Source organism: Bubalus bubalis, chromosome 16, assembly GCF_019923935.1.
Source record: "Bubalus bubalis isolate 160015118507 breed Murrah chromosome 16, NDDB_SH_1, whole genome shotgun sequence".
NCBI classification, from domain to species: Eukaryota; Metazoa; Chordata; class Mammalia; order Artiodactyla; family Bovidae; genus Bubalus; species Bubalus bubalis.
This window is the reverse complement of record NC_059172.1, coordinates 23,498,571-23,516,253: the sequence shown is the minus strand read 5'-3', so window position 1 is coordinate 23,516,253 and position 17,683 is coordinate 23,498,571. Positions and strand designations below refer to the sequence as shown.

At 42.5% G+C, this 17,683-nt stretch overlaps 1 protein-coding gene across 2 annotated transcripts in view; it reads right to left on the bottom strand.

The window, feature by feature from the left end:
* Positions 1 to 3,156, bottom strand: part of MPPED2 (metallophosphoesterase domain containing 2) — a 209,231-nt gene extending 206,075 nt beyond the window's left edge. The window contains exon 1 of one of the 2 annotated variants that reach the window (XM_025266287.3): positions 2,820 to 3,156. The gene's annotated coding sequence lies outside the window, so the exon portion shown is untranslated. Of the gene's footprint in view, positions 1 to 1,255; positions 1,659 to 2,819 lie in introns of those variants that run through there. The other variant, XM_006060827.4, reaches the window with a different exon arrangement.
* Positions 3,157 to 17,683: the final 14,527 nt, after the last annotated feature.

Here is a 17,683-nt window from a genome sequence, read left to right as displayed (position 1 = left end):
TCTAATCTGAGAAACCTGGAAAAAGCTTGAAACAAGACAGAATGATACACCGCCTCAAACTACTAAGAACCTGCATCCCCTTGCTTCATACAGGCAGTAAAACCCTCCAAATGATCAGATTTTGGAGCACCTCATCCTCATCACACACATTACTTTTTATGTATAATATTTAAAGAGAGCAGTACTCTTTTTTAAATTTCCATTTTTATACTTCAATACATTTGCTTTACAAAACAAAGGAACCCAGTACTAAATGCCAGCAATCCTAAAGAAAAATCTAAAAGGGACTGACATTGCCAAACATTCATGCTGGTGCTACTTTGATTTTCTCTTAAAAAAAAAAAATCATGTGAGCACATTTTGCATTTCCTAGACAGCAATCACTTCTCCTGTGCCTTAAGCTGTGCAACTTGCAATATTCTTTTTTAGGAATCTAGTGGGAAATCCTTTTAAAGTCTGCTGGCAATGAAAGGATTAAAAGCTGAGGAATTAAATAACTGTCTCCACCTCCTAGACACCAGAAGTCCAATTTACCAAAAGTTTCAAAGCAACAACTCATGACCTCTCTACCCGAACACCGCACGGCACAGCCTATGGGAAAGGAGCCCGGGATTTCCTCGTTTAAACAAGGATGCTCATTTTATTCACTAGCCCCTAAGAAGATCGTCCGACCAACCTCCTGGCCGGACTTTGGAACTCGCCGGCTCCAACTCCGCCAAATTTCGCTCTCTCCTCCCTCTGCCGCACAGATCGAGTGCTTTCTCAACTTACGCCCTCACTCTTTTATGCCCATCTCCAGTTACTCATCCCTGTATCCCGGAGCGATGCCCAGAAGCCTTCCGGGCGGTTTCTCCGCCAAGGTTTTTAGACGGATGCACAAAGTTCCACGTGCCCTCTGTCCACAGAGCGCCCTCCCTCCCAACGCACTTACACCTGAACTTGTCTCCAGCACTTCGGACACCCGGCTGGCACATTCTTTAGGAGAGAAAGGGCAGGACTTTTCTCCCGCGCCTCTGGCAACGCGTGGAGTCTATATATGGTGGGGCGGGGGGTGCGGAATTCTCTACTTTGGATTGGTGTGTTTGTTTTAAATCTACGGTGGGCAGTTGTTGGGGGGGGGGGGGTCAGCAACCACACACACACACACACACACACTCATTCACTCACTCGCGCGCGCGCCCTGCCCTCCCGGCTCACGGCCGGCTTGTCCGGGTTACAGCTCCCCCTTCTTTCCTGGAGCACCAGCTCGCCTTACTCGCTCAGTTCCTCGTTGCCACTGCCGTCGTCTCCGCCGCGGCCGCCGCGGCTGGCACTGTTGGCGCTGGCGCTCGCGGCCCCAGGCTCCGCTGGGCGCTTGTCCTTCTTTCTCTACCGCTTCCCCAGCCCCGAATTGATTGATGACCACCGGCGGCCAATGGCTCTGACACCGCGCCATCCTCGCTCGAGCATCACAGCCCCACGCCCCCGACGTCAGCCTCCAGGGCGCGTTGGCACCCCTGAATCCTGAGAGCCGAACCCGCGCCCGGGGCCGCCGGCGCCTCCCTGCTCTCTGCCCCGGAGCTGCCGGGCTGCATCCTTGCAGCGGCAGAGAAAGGGAGGGATCATCCAGCGAACGTTCGAAGGGGGTGTGGAGGCCACGGATTTCCACCCCCCTCTTTGGAAATCTTTTCTTTCACTTAAAGTTTTGTTTTGTTTTTTTTTTCCCCCACCCTGACCTGTTTGTGTGTGTTTGCAGCATCTCGATTACACATTTTTCAAGACCTGCATTTGCACTTAATTTGGGGTGTCCTGGGGAGGGGTGTGGTATAAATCCGCCCACTGGGGCATCCTTCATTTCTTTCCTTGCTGGTGGATTCTAATACCCTCCCCAATCTCCAGGAAAAATGCCCCTTCACCTCCTAGGCCGCAAAACCTCGGAATTCAAAGGTTTTGCAAAGACAACCCTGTTACATGTAAATAGCAAAGAAACTCCTGCCTCCCGAGGGAAGAATCGAGCGGCAACGGTTACTTTTTCTGGCCGTTCGCCCCCCGCCGCCCAGCCCGGGTCGCTGGCCCGCTCTGCAGGCTGCTATCGCGGAGACCGGAGGCGGCAGGGGAGATCCAGGTTGGAGCGTGGGGAGAGGGTGAGAAACGGCCCCGCGCGAGAGCGGCGCGCGCGCAGGCGGCCCGAGGGCGGCCGCTGAGCGCAGACCCAGCACAAAGCTGCGCGGCGCCTTCCCGGCCGCCGCACCTCGCTCCGGCCGCCGCGGGCGCCCAGGGCTCGGGCCAACACAATGCACCCGGGCCTAGGCCCGGGCGGCTCGAACACAGAACCCCGGGACTTTCTAGTAAACAGCTCGCCGTGCCCTCGTCCCCACCCCCATCCCCGCCGCCCGGCTTTCGCCGCTGCCCCTCGCCTACACCCCCTCCTTCGCTGCTAAAAGAGCCCGGCGGAGGAGGGAGCGGCGAGGTGGGGACCCCGGGAGGTCGGGGGCCGAGGACAGGGGCGGGGGGAGGGGAGAAGGGCACAGGGGCGAGATGGGGAGTGGGAGGTAGACAGCTCCTAAAAAAGAATTCGCTTTCGCTCCGGGGGTTGGAAAAAAGCCCTCCTCGGGTTCCGAATTGCCCGGAAAGCGCCGACTCGAGCGACTGTCAGGGGCACCGGGGCAGCCGCGGTCCGCAGCCTCCGAGCCCCTCGCACGCGCCTCTGACAAGGCACCTCTCACCCGGGCTCCGCTTTGTGTTTGCATTTTTTTCCCTTCCTCTCGCGCGCGGCACCGGGCGCCCGGCCGCCTCCTCCCCCTCCCCCGCCCTCCGCCTCCCTTCCCGGGGCGGATTACCTTTCCCGGGCTGCGCTCCGGGTCCCGGGGATGCCTTCAGCGCCCGACGAGCAAGCGATCCATCGCGGAGCAGCCGGAGCCTGCGGGAGGCGCGCGGGGGGCGCGCGGGGGCGGCGAGGGGCGCGGGCGGGCCAGAACCTTCGACCCCGAAGGTCCCGCCGCGGGCTGGGGCTGGGGGCCGGGGGCGCGGCGTGAGAGGGAGGCGGGGGGCGGGGGGAGAAAGGACCCGAGCAGCCTCGATCTGGGGAGAGAGCGAGCGTGGGGGCGAGGAGAGGGAGCGAGGGCGCGGCGAGCCGGAGGGAACGAGAGCGGTGCAGTGACAGGGACTGCCACTGGGGTCAAAGGAGCAGAGCTCCAGGAAGCAGGGCGGCCGAGGCGCCGCTCCGTGCGCGCTCCCCGGCGGGACCCCGCGCCCTCGCGCGCCCCTGCTGCAGCCCCGGCCCTCTGGAGCCCCCACTGGCGCCCCGAGGCCCCGAGGTTGCGAGAGGAGGCGGGAGCTAAGGGCGAGGCCGGTAGCCTGCTGGTGCTCCCGGGTCAAGCAGGCGGCTGGAAGCTGAGCTGCAAGTTCATCATCATGAGTGTGATCAGCGTAAAAATGATAGGGGACTGAGGAGGGGGGCTACGGAGCCCCAGGAAAATAAAGGGAGTTTTCCCTCCAAATGGGCGTCTTCTGCAAAGGGAACACCCAGGGCCCAGGCCCCCCCACCCACCGACCTGCCAGGCGCGGTCTGGAGTCCTGGCACAGCTCCAGGGCGCAGAGCTTGCCTGGGGGCAAGGAGAGCGGCTCCAGCACTGCGCTGAAACTGGGGAGGCCGACCCTGGGTCTCCTCCCTTCTCAGAGCTTAGACTTTAATGGGGTAAAGCTATGCACCTTTTTCTGCACACACAGACACACACACGCATGCACACACACCTCTTTCTTTCTGCAATGTTGTTCCTGAGAAAGAAAAGGCCAACCCAGCTGACAATTTCTTTCACCTCCAGGTTCAATTTAGGGAGGTGAGGAGAGGCAAAGAGTCTAAGTGTTAACATTTTGGTCTTTAGGGCACATTTCCCCCCAAGGATAAGCAGTTCAAAAACATTGTAAAAATCAGTTTGCTCCTTTTTTTCCCCTGCTACTTTGGATTATGGAAGAAAAGATTTTCAGAATTGTATGCATACAACGTAAGAAAAGGAAAAGTCGCTGAGATGCTGGAAGACAGAGGACAAGGATGAGAAGGCTTTTAGAAAACTTGGTTGATGACGTTGACTGTGAAAGACAGGTGACCCTGTGATGTTATGTCATTGTCCGAGTGGAAGGATTTGGATGCCAACCAGCTCTAATTCCTTTCCAGGAGTCAGACTCAAATATCTAGGCATTCTCCACAGGGAAATCCAGTGGATGTGTGTGAGAGGGTGAAGTGTGCTAGGTATACTACGTGACAACGGACTAGACATCCTGGCTGAAATTATATCCCCTGAAAATAAAAAGGAGCCACTGCAACCTGGTCTGTGGCCTCTGTGTGGAGACTAATTGGTTTCCAGGGTCAGGGGAGGAAGGGAGAGAGGCTGGTAGGAGCCCCTATAAAAAAGATCAAACGGAATTCACTTGAAAACATGTCCCTTTTACAATGGACTTTCCTGGCACTTGAAGTAAGCTATGTCTTATGCCCGAGCTGAAATGAAGGGGAGAAGGTCTTGCTAATGTATTTATTTTGTTGTACAGTATGTCCAGAGTGTCCGTCCTTGTCAAATGTGCTGGGAACCATAGGACAGTCACTTTCCTTGCCCAGCATAAACCACAGCAAGGAGCACTGGCATAAAAGAACATTAAAGATGGGCAGGGGAACGGACCTTTTATATTTTGTTTCTGATTTCCAGTCCAGCAGCAAACATTGACTGGAGTCATGTTTTTGAAGAAATGCTTGGTTTTCTTTTGTTTTATTCTGTGAGTTAGCAGTATACTCCTTATCTAAATGGTTAAAATTTTTCAACTGATTTTGACTGATTTAAATCTGCACCAGCCAAATCATTTCTGTGGTTTCCTTCCTTTAAAAAAAAAAAAAAACTTGATAGTTAAAACAACAAAACTAGTTTGTACATGATCCCGGATCTAAATAATGTACACACAAAAAATAAATATAACCTGTTCTACTTTAGTGGCACATTTTATAGGACACTTAACGATATTAAAAAAAAATCAAGTCAGTGATCTTTCCAAAGTTGATGAAGAATTGTTTATTATTTAATTGAGTGGGGAGAAATTGAGGCAAATAGCTTAAAATTGTAACATGTAGCATAGGAAGAAGTCCACCTTTCTGTGTCTGTGCTAATCAGTCACCTACTTAGAGCGTGAGAGTGACCAACCTATATTAGGATTATGAATTTTTATTTCCATTTGTCTACCAAAATAAAAAGCTGGGGAAGTATACATGAATTTAAACAATAAATTAAGAACAAAAGAAACTCACTTTTCAAATAATCCTCATCCCATGTATTTGAACATACTGCATTTTGTGAAATCATATTCTCTACCAATATAGCTACCTACAGTAAAAGCTTGTTTTAAAATGATTGGATGTGAACTATGGCTGTCCCTTGACATCAGCTTTGAAACATCAAGCCTCATTATACCAAATTTTAAATGTTATATTCTGGGAGTTGTGGGTGTTTTTTTTTTTTTTTTTTCCCCTTTTTAAGGTAAGTAAGCCTATAAGATCCATTTTTGTTGTTGTTGTTAAATTCAATTTTTATTGCTTATGATGGAAAACAAAAGAAGGATGAAAGTCAAATGCCAAGTTTATGCTTGCCTCTATGCAAATATTACAAATATTTTCCTTTAATGGAATGTAAATCTGTACTCTTTCTCCAGTGATTTCATTGAAGGAACTGGCAAATACACTTCCCAATAGCCTGCCGCAGTGTCTTTTAAAATATCATTTCAGAATGCATTCAGGGAAGAAAATGAGAGGTGGAAGCATGGGAGAACCTTAGATGGAAGCCTGGAAAGTGAATACTACTTCCTTTGAAATGTCAGTACTTTATTTGGAGTTGGCTTTCTTTCTCCCTATAAGAACAGCTTTCCAATACTTCAGGGATACTTGCATATAACTTAAAACTTAATTCCAGCGTGTGGCCCCTCTTCAGAAAAAAATCAACTATTTTACCTCTTTTTTACTTTAAGTTGGTTGCATTTCAATCATTTTCCAACAAAACTTAAGATATATATGATTAGAAATCAGTGACTGTTAATAGAACTATTATGACACAATTAGAAAATTGAGCCAACTAACACCTTTACTTTATTCTAAATTCCTACAGTTTTTACTTTTTTTAAATTTGTTTTAAATGTTTTAATTGTAACCCCCTCAAACTGGAGAAAGATGCCCTCTATTCCTTTCTGGTTTTCATTCTTTTGTGCTATGCACATAGTATTAATAGAAACTTGGAAATATTTGTTAAACAACCTTATGAGTCAGTAAATGAGAAAATGAATAAAAGAATTCATGAGTAATTGAAGCAACTACACAATGAAGGAAAATCCATATCATATTTGTAGGAATGGAAGTGACATCCTGAGACCAGTGTGGAGGATAAGAACTAAGGATTTTCTATGGAGTTCAAAGAGTACAATTAAAGGGGTTTGTTAACATCTTCAGAAACACGAAATAGTACTTAAGACTATCTCCTAAGTTGATTTTCTCATGGAGAAGCTGATGATTTTTATGTATCTCATCCATTTAAAGGCAGCCTTCTTTTTAAATATAGTAGGATGTGCAAATAAAGAATTTGTATCTTAAAATTTGCATATTTAATATACCAAGATATAGTCTTAAAAGAAAGCTATGTGCTTAACCTGATTCTTTGATAGATCCTTATTTGAAGTGGGCAAAATAAATATATAAATAATAGTTTTTGTTCTTTTTATTTAAAATTTCCTTTTGGTTAACCAATAAAAATGTGTGTGACTAAGAAAGATTCAAGAAACACTAGAACTGGTGAAATTTTGTATCATAAAATAAATTTTATAAGCATTATCTTAGAAAGACTAAATCTGAACCACTTTTGCCAGCAGCTTAAGTAATAAACATGGAGGAAGTGAAAAATCTTAAAATTTTGCAAAGCACTCACTAATTCTTACTGTATTTACTAGTTAATGCCTCGCATGTATCAACAAATCAAATGAATATTATTTATGTGATAATAACTTTAGTAATCAATTTCAAAAAAAAAATCTGAGCAAGATACTGAGCATATGCATGATCTCTGTTGTCAGTGTTTGCTGGGTCCTTTCTAAATCATGGTCCCAATTCTGGAAATGTGGAATGGAATTTAGTGGCACCTGAGATAGGCTTGTCATGGTGGAAGATGAGCAATCTCATTGAAGTAAAAGCCAAAGTAATCACTTTTGAAAGATGGGCAGTGTAGAAGACCCATAATAACCTGATTAAAGAAAATGTATGTGGGGGGTTTCAAGTTTAATAATTCAATTTGACAAGCTAGTATAAGATATATCAATATTTTGAGTAAGCAACATATAATGTAATTTTCCTTCTCAGCAAAAATAAATGAATAAATGCAGTTTTAAAAAATTGACTTTGAGAGACCAGCAGACTCTAAACTCCATTTCTCTCAGTATTATTAATGTTATGGTTCGATTATTTATTAAATATTTTATAGGCTGTGCTCTGTGACAGGCAGAGTACTCAAAACCATGCTGATGATCTTATGATGCAAACAAGCAAAAGTTTTCTCCCACACTATGAAGTATGTAATCTAATGAGCCTGATGAGAGACTGGCTTTAAATAATCACACAAGTAAAAATTGTATCTAAGAAAAGGAGAGGAAACGGGTACCAAGAAAACTTAAAGTAGGGGTATTTTCCTCCTCCGAGTGAGGAAAGGAATACAAGGATGTCATAGAAAAGAGAAGCAGTCTGGCAGGTTGCTGAGTTCAAAAGGGATCTGTACACAGCTCTGTAGGCAGAAGCCTGAACTAAAGGGCCAAGTTAAAAACATTTGAAGGTCACAGCTAAGGCCCTGTTGAAGATGTTTGACTTTATTCTGAGGGCTCCTGGAAGCTGTTTAAGGATCTTAAGTAGAAAGGCTAACATGATTTGATTTATGTTTTGCAAAGGCCACTCTTGCCCCAGCCTGGAGAATGGATTTTAGGGGGCTAGGGTCAATTTTGGGAGGTCATTTGTAAGCTCTGACAGTCATTAGGTTGAAGGTGATGGTAAGCTCCAGCAAAACAGTTTGGAGGAGGTAAGGCATGAAGAGATGTGAATAGATTTAAGAGATTTGAATACATTTCATGTAATAAAAACAAAGTTTTGTTGTTGTTTAGCCTCTAAGTCATGTCTGACTCTTTTGCGACCCTATGGACTTGTAGCCCTCCAGGCTCCTCTGTCCATGAGATTTTTCAGTGGGTTGGGTTCGATGGAGTGGGTTACCATTTCCTTCTCTAGGGGATCTTCCTAACTCAGGGATCAATCCTCATCTGCATTGGCAAGCAGATGCTTTACCAGTGAGCTACCAGGGAAGCCCCAGGACAAAGATTAACAAAATCTTGAAATACTGTCTGAAGGCACGGTAGTACCCAGCCAGAGAGGCCAAGAGCTATGCTTACCTGACGACTTCTTTTATTAAACCCCTCATTCCCCTCATAGGTCAGGCTTCTCCTGTCTCCAAGTCACCTTCATTCTATTCTCTACATCCTTTTGGGATCCCATCTTGCCATGAAGAACTGCAGTATTAAATACTAGCATAAAATGTCACTAATCTTTTTTTCAAACACACAGATTCTAAACCATCATCCCTCATTCAGTGCCCCACACCTATTTTTGGTCCACATATGGACTTGTCTTGTTTTGTATGAAATGTAAATGCAAGAGGTAAGTGTATTTCTGCTTTTGCTGTAAAGTTTGCAGATGCTACATCAATTCCACGTCTGTCCTCATTGGAACTAGTTCATTTCTATTCAATATTCCAAACAATATTCTAAGTGATTCTTAAAATATGGCTGTGTTTTAAGTGAAATCTTCAAAGAAGCAGATATGCTTTCAAAGGAAATACAAGTAAGAATATTGCTCTTTTGGTACAAGATTATTCCATGTGGACCCAAGCAGTCTTCACCAACCCATTGTGAAGGTGTTCTAGTTGGTGGGTTCCTGATTGTTGCAAGCTAAGTCACTATAGCCCTTCTTAGCAAGTCAGACTGCCAAGAAAGCATGCAATGGAAATATATACAAACATTTAAGGACATTCATAATGGCAAGCATGTTTTCTAAATTTGCCCCTTTCTTGGCATGTCTACATTTTTAAAGTTCCATCAGTTTTTTCTTCTGTCCTCATGATTCCCCATAGTGATCATCTGTAAACAAAGCAAAATCTGTACACAAGAAAACAGAAGAATAGCCAAGATCTTCAGGACATGGTTTTACCAGATACTAAAATAAAAAGAAGGTTTACAGGAGGGCAGTTTTTAAAAAAATCACAGCACTATAATCATGCTCACTACAGAAGGAACTATAAAAAGATTATTTTTTTTCCTCTTCAATATTTTTTCGTTTTCTATTTATTATTTTGTGAAAACAGGAAATACAGACAAGCAAAAAGAAAACATTTAAAAATAACTATAATTTTATCATTCAGAATTGTCCACTGTTGACTTTTGGCTATACAGTTTTCAGTCAAATGTATTTCACAAAAAATGAAGTAAAATTGGGAATGTAGTTAAGTGCATATTGTAGTAGTTGAGGGCAAAGCAAGACTGGAATCTCTGCCTTTTACTACCTGTGTGACCCTGGGTAAGTTGCTTAAACCCTCTGTGCCTTGGGTTTCCTCATTTGTAAAAAGGAGATATTAATAGTACCTACTTTATAGAGCTGTTACAAAGATAAAATGAGTTAGTTTTTTAAGAAAACTAACTTTAAAAATGCAAGATATGTATCAAGTAATTATTGTACAGTCTTGTAATCCATTTCTAAATCTTTTTATACAAAATTAATATAAGCCATTGTAAATAAAGACTGAAGTACATTAGGAAATAAAAGTTCCCCTTTCTTCCTCATGTCCTATTACCTATGTAACCTGTTCTTTCAACTAAATAGATACTGTGAATATTTCCCCATGTCATTAAACATCATTCTGTGGCTCTGTAGACTAGAATTTTCATTAAAAGAAGTATTATGCATTCTATAAGTTTAGAATACCAACAGTTCATATTCCTCTTCAGGACACTGCTCACATATTATAATCATGTCCACGTGCTAAGTCGCTTCAGTCTTGTATGACTCTTTTCAACCCTATGGGCCATAGCCTGCCAGGCTCCTCTGTCCATGGGGTTCTCCAGGTAAGAATGCTGGAGTGGGTTGCCTTGCCCTCCTCCAGAGGATCTTCCCAATCCAGGGATCGAACCTGTGTCTCTTATGTCTCCTGCATTGGCAGGCAGGTTCTCTACCACTAGCACCACCTGGGAAGCCCCATTGTGATCATAGAGATTAAAAGATTTAGGATTAGGTAATCTTAAAACATTTTAAGAAAATCTTTCTGATATTCACATTTATGGGAATGATTGATCTTTGAAAGATCAAAAGATTTACATTTAATGTATTGCCATATTATTAATAAAAAATAATTTTTGAGGCAAAGGCAATATTATAAAAAGCAATTTAGGGATTTTACATTTTGCTAGCTGCAATCTGCTTTGGTTATTTATGTTGTTTAAATTCATAAGCAAAACAAGCTGATCATTTGTTGAGAATGATGACTAATTGATATTTAACTTTACCACCAATTGTTGATATAACACTTATTTGCATACTTCAGAGCTAGACAGCTCTGAATATATAATAAGCCCTAATCTGTAGCATTCATTTGACAACAGGAGGTTCAAAACGTGATGACAATAACTTGGGAAAGTTGTAGAACTTAAGGGAAAGAGGATCTCAGAATCCTTTGGATCTTGGCAGATCTTTGGCAAATTGTACGACTGCTGTGTTCCCACCAGCTGGGAACTGAAGTGTATGAAAATGTATATGGCCGGTGTTTATCTTATTATTAGATTTGCACATCAAAATTAAATAGTCAATGATGATCCTTGACCTTCCCCATATGCATAAGCTAATTTAGTTAAAGAAATATAAGTGTGTTTGGGTGTCAAGGGGTTTGCCTGGTGGAGTATAAGATTTTCATTTTAGAAAAGGCTGTGCTAAGAGAAAAACGTGTCCTACAGCAGCTATTATCTGGTATCCAAATTTGCTGTTAGCTAACTGGTCCTTGCGTATCTTTGAGACATATGGAAATTGACGATGAAAATGTCTAGTGTAACTAGAAATATAATTTGATGAAAACTGAGGCAGTGAACTGTGAGAAACTGTTAAAACCAGTGTCATCAAACAGTACTTCAAAAATAATGAAACAGAACTACTGGCCCTTTCTGAGTAATATTGAGTAAAAATGAGAAAAGCACATGGTATGTAGAAAAAGTTTAAATATATGAGGTAATGCTCTTTTTAATTACTGTTATTACAAAGGCCACTCCAAAAGTCTACGCCCAGACTCCTTTCCATTTATCTCTAAGTAGACAATGACATCACGTCTCCTCTAAATTATTCAGACTCCGGGGACGGATTTGGCTCGTTCAACAGGGAATGCCATGTTTGGTGTTGGCACGGTACTGAAAGCCTCGCTCCACACCATCCCCAAACTGAAAAGCACATTTGATGCTGGCCAAATGATTAAAAAAAAAAAAAATTCCCTCTGGACTTAAAGCACGCAGAAAATCATGAAGAACAAAAATAGAACTGCACCATAAGGTAAAATCATAAAACGTCATAGAAGGAGGAAACTTAAAAAGCGAAAAAAACGCGGCAGTCATCTGAAGGCTAGCAGTTCGTGAAGTCATTAGAAGTCATTCCATACGGACTGAGTTTGAGGAAAAGTCAGAGGTTGCTTTGTTCTTGACTCTGAGTGAAATCAAAACCTACCCAGACTCTATACAAAGGCAACTGCGGTCTGCCTTTTCCTTGCTTGGTATCTGCCACTAAACACACATAAATGACTTATGTTCAGAAAACTCTATGATTCTGTTCATATTAATCCATGTCTCAGGCTGGCCAAATGCCTAAGCACAATCAAAGAAGAGGGTAGAAGGCTGCCTTTTCAAACAGGCTAGAAAATTTGTACCAAAAGATCACAGGGCGACAGAGACAGCTGGAAAAATTGGAGCTCGGGCTCTGATTTTTGTGCCAGTGTTACACCTAATGCAAAGGGAATGCAGATGATAGATCGAGAGTTATGTATGTCCTTTAGTTCTTTGGCACTGTGCTTAAACAAGGGTAAAAACATAGCATTTTAAAAGGAACCTCACACTAACATAGCACAAAAAATCGTAACTGCTGCACAGAATTAATACATTAGAATCCAGCAACAAGTTGCTAATAATATTAAACACACACAATGAATAAAGTGACTCCAAAATTAGTCGATAGAAAGGTGCTTCTCTGCTAAGCCTTAATAATCATTTCTTTGGGAAAATAGTCCTAACAAGTGTTTTTACACACACAGGATTTTCTGCAAGGTGGCTCAAAGTGCTGGGGCCACCGAGGCTTTCAAATCAAAGGTTTAAGCCCATTTGTACTTCTGAAAGACATGTTTATGATTTTTCTTGGGGTTTAGTGGTGATTTTATTCATAATGGAGAATTTTAAAAAACAAGGTATTAGAGGTAATTCTGTTTGAACAAACCTTTTCACTTAAGATGCTGGCCAATATAATTCTCTTCAGATGAGATGTAGAAAATGGAGAGCATTGAAAGTTTTATTGAGATGTGTTGGGAGTCTCTGGGGTCCATACTGATGCTGGCTATATTTTTCAGATCCCAACACCCTATGGCCTTTGACAGTCATGAAGAAAAGCCAGACCAAAACAGTTCTCATAACGCAGCCGGTGGTCACAAAGAACAGCCCAGGGAGACGTCTGTCACTCAAAGAGCAGCCTCTGGAAGAGAACCAAAGAGGAAAAGAAGTGGAAGTGGAATATGTGTGTGTGTGTGTGTGTGTGTGTGAGAGAGAGAGAGAGAGAGAGAGAGATGGATGGATTAAGACTAGATGAAAATATAATATTTGAACACTAAAAGGTAAAACCTAAACCCTGAAAAAAATTTCAGTAGCTGAAATCACAGGCATATATTTTTCTCTTCTATCTCCAAGAACTTCATTAATAAAAGAGTTTGAAAGTATAGGTGGTCAATCACACAATTACATTGAAAAAATCTTCTAGACCCTTCAGGCATCTTAGGGGAATTGACTAATAAGTTCCAGAAGGAGGGATGGAATATTCCTAGAAACAACATGCTTATTCTCTTACTTCTTTATTTATTTTAACATTTTCACCTTTAGTAAAGCAGCATCATAGTCTACACATTAATTATATCATTAGTTATTTTTCTAACTTGCTTTTCTGACATTTATGTGCTCATGTTAAAATTCTTTTCAGGATAACATTTTGATGACCGACTGATAATATTTAATGGCACATATATTTTTATTTCATATGTGTATGCATGCCCTGAAGCTTTTTTATAAAAAGGATTAAACGTTTGAAACACATATATACATAAACTCATGCACCCCTAGTATGTAAATTCTTCAAACAAGCCTGGTTAAGATAAAATCGTAAGATAATATGTAGCTAGGCTTCTATCCTGCCATTCTCTCACTACTTTTCACCCCCCTGGTTTTCCAAATAAACAACAGGCCCTAAGGGCTCTTTGAACTCACTAGAGTGTTTAGTGCCAACAATCACTGGTTCGTGTAGCTTATCTTTTCCTGGTATTTCTATGTGATTTAATATTCCAGCCTGGCCAAGGGAATGAAAATTCTGGTCTGTTTCTGGAAGCATTGCACTTCCCCATTGCCATCTATGATAAACCAAATAACCTTTCTCTGCCTCAGCTATTTTCTTATAATTGTGTCTGTTTTGCAGCGATGGAGGGAAGCCTGATAAAATAGTTGAAATCGTTCATCAGTGAAACAAAGCTGGCTTCTGAGTCATGCAGGTGTGTCTAGTAATTAATTAATGAATAAGTACCAACCTTTGGATGGTGATATTAATTAAATATCCAACATTAAAGTGGCATTTAATTGCCCAGAGATTAATAAAACAGATCCTTACTCTATTAGACTGGGATCCTTTAGTAAGTAATAGAATCTGACCCTGGCTAAGATCAGCAACAGGGAGTTTATTGAAAAGTAACAGGATTACATCAATCCAAAGGCTCAGGGTGGTGGATTAAATTTTCTGAAAATTATTGCACTAATATATATTCTTTGAAAAGTATTTGAAAAGACCCTGATGCTGGGAAAGATTGAAGGCGGGAGGAGAAGGGGACGACAGAGGATGAGATGGTTGGACGGCATCACTGACTCAATGGACAGGAGTAAACTCCGGGAGTTGGTGATGGACAGGAAGCCCGGTGTGCTGCAGTCCATGGGATCACAAAGAGTCAGACACAACTGCGCGACTGAACTGAACTGAATATATATTCTATCCCACTCTTCTTACAGTGTGATGTTTGGTACTCTTGAGAGGTGGTGGTGGTGGTTTACTTGCTAAGTTGTGTCTGACTCTTGCAATCCCATGGACTGTAGCTTGTCAGGCTCCTCTGTTCGTGGGATTCTCTAGTCAAGAATGCTGGAGTGGGTTGCCAGGGGATCTTCCTGACCCAGGAGTCAAACCCATGTCTCCTGCATCGCAGGCAGATTCTTTACCAACTGAGCTATGAGAGAAGCCAGCTCACAAGAGGGTCTGAATTCTTTCCCCTTGAAAGTGGATGGACTGTCGCATTGCTTCAATCAAGAATGCAGCAGTTGTGATACCGCATGACTTTTGAGGCTAGGTCGGCTTCTCTGTAGATCATTGGTTCCTGAATTGCCACATAAGAAGTCTGGCCTCCCTAAAGTTACCATATATGGGAAGATCATATAAAGGTTTCAAGACATGCCCAAAGAGACCCATCTGTTCTGGTCCCCAGCTGTTTGATCTTCTCTGACCAGGTTCGGACATGTGAGCACACGTTCAAGTCCTACCTTTAAGCCACCCCAGATAAAAATGAGTAGAGGAGAAGCAAGCTCTCCCTGCTGAGTCCTGCCCAGAGTGCAGAGTCTTGAGCAAAATGATATTATTGCCTTTGTTGTTTTAAACCACCTGGGGATGGATTGTAGCACTTAGTCAGGAAGCAGGAATCAAGAAAAGAATATGAAAAGAGCTAGGAACCAGGAACTGGAGAAGTATCTTGGAGCATAAATAGTGTGGTTGCGGTTCTGCCACCAGGATAACTCAGCACCAAAGTCTCTTCAATCCTGTATTACTTGTTCAAGAGTCAAAGTCCTGGAGAGTACAGCCACAGACCAAGCTGAGGCCATTAAGTCCACCTCCTGTCTGTATCTGAGTGATTCAGGAAAGATTTGACACGAAGAGCCTCTAACAGCTGCTGTGACTCCCCAGGAGAAAGGCAGGCACCTGGATATATCATCCCCACCAAGACTATGGCTGGAGGGGAAAGAAATTCTCCAAAAAGAAGTAGGATGTTTTTCATAAGGACGCATGGAGACTGAAGGTAAAAAGGCAATGAATGCACTCAGACCACATTTCATTCTACTTAAATAAACAAGTTTCTAGGTTATAGTATCGCAGAATACAAATTAATAGCAAGGAAAATGTATGCCTTGTCTGCTAATGGTTTTACTGAATGAAGTCACTGAAACAATCTTCAAGATAAAATAGTTGCTTGGATGTTTGATATTAGCCTCCTTCCTTTCCTCCCTCTCTCCCTCCCTTGTTCCATCCATTCTTCTTCTGTTCCTCCTTTCCTTCCTTCCTTCATTTCCCCTCCCCTTCCTTCCTTTCTCTCTCTTTCATTCTTTCATAATCTTTAATAGTTTAGTATTTAGCACATTGAGTACTGAAGAATTGATGCTTTCAAACTGTGGTGCTAGAGAAGATTCTTGAGAGTGCCTTGGACAGCAAGGAGATCAAACCAGTCAATCCTAAAGGAAATCAGTCCCGAATATTCATCGGAAGGACTGATGCTGAAGCTGAAGCTCCAATACTTTGGCCACCTGATGCAAAGAGCTGTCTCTTTGGCAAAGACCCTGATGCTGGGGAAGATTGAAGGCAGGAGGAGAAGGTGATGACAGAGGATGAGATGGTTGGATGGCATCACTGATTCAATGGACATGAATTTGAGCAAACTCTGGGAGATGGTGAAGGACAGGAAAGCCTGGCATGCTGCAGTCCATGGGGTTGCTAAGAGTTGAACAAGACTGAGCGACTGAACAGCAACAACATTTATCACTCAGTCTACAAAATATTTTCAAACATAAGACAAGAGCCTGCATAGTGTAAAAATACTCAAAGCTGCCCTACAGTGTTTTGGAACCGGATGGAGATATAAACAAATACTAAATAAATAAAATGGGGCTTCCCAGGTGGCACTAGTGGTAAAGAATCTACTTGCAATGCAGGAGACTCGGGTTCAATACCTGGATGGGGAAGATCCCCTGGAGTAGGAAATGTCACCCCACTCCAGTATTCTTGCCTGGAAAATTTCATGGGCAAAGGAGCCTAGTGGGCTACAGTCCATGGGACCACAAAGAATTGAACACGACTGAGATGAGCACAAGCAAATAAAATAGTAAAAAAAAATCCAGCTCCATTGTTTTTCAAATTGTGGTCCTTTTCCACTTATATTTAATCTGTATCAAATGTGAGTCTCAACATATGCACTCACCCACCCACCCTCCCACTCACACACACACACACACACACATGCACACAATTGCCTCAATCATTTTCAGTCAAATAAGCTGCTCAATTTCTTGAAAATAGTACGACTCACTGATTGTTCGACTGGATCAGAGGTTTATTTGACTGAATTGAAAGGCCATTGATCTAGTGGCCCCATGATAGAAAAATACAAAGGATAATTTTCCCTTCCTGTCATGATTCATTCAAGTTTTAATTTGTTTTAGTTATTTAACAGGAGACGTCCCCTTTTAAATGATAGTGCAAGCAGTGGGAAAAAACTATTCTTCATCACTGAGATTTCTCTTAAGACTTTAAACAGGAGAAATAACGTCATACTTAAAGTCAGGATTCCTTCTTCACTGTAGAAGACTCATGATTTTCACAAGAATTTAAATCAGATTACATATATTTAGATACAATATATACTGAAATAATACATCATTGACAAGGCTTTTATTACCTTTTCCTTGAACATGCAAAGAATAGTTTTGGAACTACAACAAAATGAAGAGTTCAAGCTAAGCTTGGGAGTCTTACGTAGTTTCAAACTTCATGGTGAAACTTGTTAAAAAAGAGAGAGAGAGAGAAATATATGTACCTCAGAAAGGGAGAATTCCAAAATTCAAGTTTGAGGTTTAAGTGATCCTTTTTCTCCTTATTTATTCATTTATTTTTACTACTTCTGTCCTTTTAAAGCTTGATGTGGCCGGTGAAATCTGGTGAAATAAAGGAAGTGGCTTGAGGGGCTTCCGTTGTTGTCCAGTGGTTAAGAGTCTGCGTTGCAATGCAGGGGACATAGGTTCGATCCCTCGTCAGGGAACAAAGATCCCACATGCCAGAGCAACTAATCTGAGTGCTGCTACTACTGAGTCTAGGAGCTCTGGATCCATGTCCACAACTAAGACCTGCGACAGCCAAAAAGACAAATAAAGATTTCTCAAAAAGAAAGTGGCTTTAGCGTGGAAAAGCAGTATAAAAGTGAAAAGACCAGCATCACTGTAAGTCTCTCCCTGTTGTTCTTTCACTGTTCGGTAAAAGTGAGATTCTCAACCTCAGCACTGTCGATGTTCAGTC